General features: G+C 40.3%; 1 pseudogene; it reads right to left on the reverse strand.

The window, feature by feature from the left end:
- Positions 1-2,814: 2,814 nt before the first annotated feature.
- LOC112636664 lies at positions 2,815-3,507 on the reverse strand (annotated as a pseudogene).
- Between the last annotated feature and the right edge of the window lie 1,244 nt (positions 3,508-4,751).

Consider the following 4,751-nt stretch of genomic DNA (forward strand, 5'->3'; position numbering starts at 1 on the left):
TAAACTACTAGAAGAAAACACTTCAGGACATCGATTGGTCTGAGCAAAGATTTTTGTGGTAAGACCTCAAAAGCACAGGCAACAAAAGTGAAAGTAGACAAAGGAGATTATACTAAGCTAATCAAACTTCTGCAAAGCAAAGGAAACAATCAAGAGAATGAAGAAACATCCTACAGAAGAGGAGAAAATATTTGCAAAGTATCTGACAGGAAATGAATAACCAGAATACATAAGGACCTCAAACAACTCAATAACGACTCCCCAAAACCAATCTGATTCAAAAATGAGCAAATGATCTGAACAGACATCTCTCAAAAGAAGGCACACGATTGGTGAACAGGTATTTCTATTTATGTAATCAATTGGAGAATCAGAAGTAGATTTGCACATATGATAAAAAAATTTAGATAAAAGTATCAAAACAGCTTGATAAGACGAGGAAACATTTTCTAACAAATGTTGCTGGAAATAGTGGGTAAATCTATGAATCAAAAATGAATTTCAATCCCTTACACCATTATAATTTGAGATGGAAAATAGACCAAGTGGTAATAGTTATAATCATATAACTTCTAGCATAAACACAGGAAACTATAATTGCAATCCTGGGAAAAGGAAATATTTCTTAAGACTAAATAAGTGATGTGATAGACAAAATAATGTCCCATGAAGACATATATGCCCTAATTCCTTGAAACTATGAGCATGTTACTTTACATGGAAAGAAGACTTTGCAGATGTGATTAAGAATACTGAGATTGGAAGATTATGCCGGATTATCAGGCTGGAACCAATATAATCAAAAGGTTCTTATATGAGGAATAGAAGAGGGGTAGACTCAGAATAGATGTGACAAAGGAAGAAAGGTTAGGGTAATTCAAGGAAGAGACATGAGTTACAGAATGCAGACAACCTTTTCACATTGGAAAAGGAAATACAATGGATTTTCTTACAGAGTCTCCAGAAGGAAAGCAGTCCAGCAAACACATTTTCATTATTCTGACTTCCAGTAAAGTAAAATAATAAATTACTGTTACTTTAAGCTACAAAATTTATGGTAATTGGTTATAGCAGCAATAGGAAACTAATGAAAGCCTATGAAATAATAAAAATGGATATATTTCATGTAAAAAAAATCACTTATGCTCCTCCAAAGACTTATGCCCCTCCTCCAATAAAAAAGCAAATAGGTAAATCTCAGACGGGGAATATATAATCACCCCCCAACACACACACACACACACACACACACACACACAGAGAAAGAGGGAGATATGGAGGGTCAATAGTACTTACAGCAACACACAGGAATGAAATGCTAACACATAACACAACATGGATTAATCTCAAAGTTATTGTATGAGTGAAAGGAATCAGACACAAGTAGTATATAGTTGAGATTTTCACTAATACATTTTCAGAACAGAGGCAGAAGTAATGAGTGTGTGTCTGTATGTGGGGGTGTATGTATAAAATCAGACAACTCTCAATTCAGAACATAAAATAACTCCTATAATCCAACAATAAAAAACAATAAAAATAAATACTATATAGAAGAAGATGTAATAATGGGCAATATATATGATAATGTTTTCAGCATTATTCTTAAACAGAAATATACAACTTTAAAACTATAATGTCATACAAAGTTGATCTATCACCACGAACTCACAAGGATGACTAAAGTAAAAAACTGATACTACCAAATGTTGATGAAATTGTGGAGCTACTGGAACTATGATTCATTGCTCGTGCAAGTATAAAAGATACAACCAAAGGAGACCCAGGATGAGCAGCTCCTAGTTGCCCTCAGGTCATCTTGTTGTCTGCCTGAGTCTAGCTGTGTCTAGAGCTTTTAAGGGCTTCAGAGTGGAGAAAATGCATGCTGATTGGTTCCATGGGTGGCCATGGGCAGCTGAAAAAGCACCATAAGTTCTCATTCCGGTCTGCAGAACTAACAGCCCGGCCCCCATGCTTCAGGCCTTCTCTGGCTTGAAGGTGGGGCTTCACCAGGGAACCAACCCTTCCCCTCCAGAAGCCTGTCTGCCTCCTACCACCATCAAACTGCCATGCAAGGCACCCACGGCATCCAGGCTGTTTGTGCCGAGGGGTGCCTGCAGGCCCAAGTGGAGCTTCCTTCATGCCTCTTGGCCTCCCTCCTGAGTTCACAGGTGCCCATAGTCCAGAGGGGCCCAAGGCTGCAGGAGCCTGGCATGTCAGCACTGCCCCAAGTGTGCACACACCCAGTCAGGGCGCAACTGTGCCTAGGCTCAGCATCAACTTTGCTCCAAAATCGGAGTGGGCACCAGGAGCCAGGAGAGGCCAGGTAGCACAAGCAGGCACTTCTGAGACTTGGGGAAAGGGGGCTTTCCAGGTTCCCGAGAGTACAATGATGCCTGGGTCTGCAGTCATGACTGGGAGGATACAGCTGCACCTGGAAGAGTGGAGCTCCCACCCCTCCAACTCAGGAGGGGGGCAGAGATCCCAACTGTTTTGGCTCCTGCCTGCTCCATGGAGCAGAGAGCCCGGGTGGTGCCTCCCCAACTGCAGCCAGCATCATGGCAGCAGCTGCTCCAGATGGGCCGCTTCTGCCATCAGTTTCATGGAATCCAGTTAGGAAACAGACATTTTCCAGGCACCTCTTGAAATCATAGGCACGGATGTGGTACTGGTGCCACTTGCTTATTTTCTTGATGGCCTCCTCAATGTACTTCATACCTTTCTCCTCCCACATGGCCTTGGTGCTGAAGTTAGTGTGGCAGCCTGCACCGTTTCAGTTCCCAGGAATGGGCTTCAGATGAAAGGTTGCTGCTATCACTCCAAAGTCTTCACATACATGATGCAAGATGAAACGGGAGATGATCTCCCATGCTGATTCCTTCATGGGATCTGATTTGGAATTCCCACTGGACAGGCATGACCTCAACATTTGTCCCTGTGATCTTAATTCCAGCATACAAGCAGGCTTGGTAATAAGACTCCAAGACATTCCTCTTATAGGCTTTGTCTGCTCCCACAGCACAGTGATATGGACTGTGTGGCCCAAAAAAGCAATTGGAAGGCCAACCGAAGGCTTCCCATCTGTCCCCATGAGGGTATATTTCTGCTCTATGCCAAACCAGAGGTGCTGATTGCTCACCATGTCCATTATCCATTTACAGATGTACCTCAAATTGGTCTCTGCAGACTTTCGATTGTACTTGAAAACTTCACAGAACACCAGTTTGTTAGGATCCTTGTGGAAAGGGTCCCAAAACATGGCAGCAGGCACAAGACACATGTCACTGTTGGAGATTTCAGACTGGAAAGTACTAGAGCTATCAAAATTCCACTCAGGCAACTCTTCCACACACTTGGGCTCACTGTCCAGGGTATGGGTCTTGCAGTGCAGTCATTCTCCAGTCACAAGGATCCAGATACACATGGCCTGAACTTTCTCACCCTGAGGCAGGGACATGTACATCTGCTTGATGCTTTGTTTCAGCAGGAACTTGCTGAGGGAGTCATGGTGGAAAGGTATTCTGTGAGCTGAGCAGACCGGTAAAGGTGGGGAGAGAAAAGAAGGGGCCGCTGTGATGCTCAGACCTCCACTCATCTCCCATTCTTGACTCTGCCCCCATAGATTAAAAGTCATCTCTAGATTACTTATGATATCTAAAACAATGTAAATGTTATGTAAACACTTGTTATATTGCTTTGTTTAGCGAATAATGACAAGAAAAATAATCTGTACATGTTCAGTAGAGACACATTTTTTTTCCCAAATATTTTTTACTCTTGGTTGGTTAAATCCAAGGACGCCAAACCCATGGTCCGGAAGAGTGGATGGTATTTGCAGCAATCCACAGCATTACAAAGTAATGAAATGCTAACACATTTGCCAATCTCAATTAAACTCAAAAGCATTATGTAAGTGAAAGGAATCAGATATAAATGGTACTGATTCGTAGTTTAGGTAATCATTCATAAATTTTAAGAAAAGAGGCAGAAGTAACATGGCATGATAGAAATCAGAGCACTGTTTGCCTCTGGAGTGTGGAAAATTGACCCTACAGGAACATAAGGAAATTTTCTAAGGTTGATGAAAATGTTCTCTGAGGAGTGGGCTTAAGGGGTGTGTTCCTTAATCAAAACACACCCAAGTGAACTTATAATTCATGCATTTACCTTAATTATTTAAAAACAGAAAATAGTATTTACTTCTTAGAAAATTGTTTCTGGATTTTGTTAGGTTAAAAGAGAGAAGTAATGCATTTCATTATGAAGCTTGTATTACTCTTTTAAAATATCTATTATTTTTAATTTTAAAAACTAAGAAATGTATTAAGTGTGATAGTAAATTAAGCAAAAAGAATAATTTTTCAATGGTAGATATGGTGAGCTTTTAAATAAGCTTTTAATGGAAGTGACTGATATTAAAATTATAATGTCTTACCATTTCGATTTCCTGAGTACTGACCATTGCCCTGGCTTACCCTACTTTCTCTACTTAAAGGAATATTAAAATGTGTTACAGGTGGAATGCAAAAAGAAATACATAAGCAATATATATTTTTTGACATTCAAATCAGATTATACATGAAACAATAGCTTTGAATGTCTGGCTATTGTCTTAAGAATGGATTTCCCAAATTCTTTATTCTCCTTTACCATATCAACAAATGTACTTTAGAGGACTCCAGTAATTCAGGTTTCCTGTGGCAGGAGAGGGATCAGGATTCACCTGTTTCTGCAAAGCAAAAAGAATAAAG

This window comes from Theropithecus gelada, chromosome 12, assembly GCF_003255815.1.
Source record: "Theropithecus gelada isolate Dixy chromosome 12, Tgel_1.0, whole genome shotgun sequence".
Classification (NCBI taxonomy): domain Eukaryota; kingdom Metazoa; phylum Chordata; class Mammalia; order Primates; family Cercopithecidae; genus Theropithecus; species Theropithecus gelada.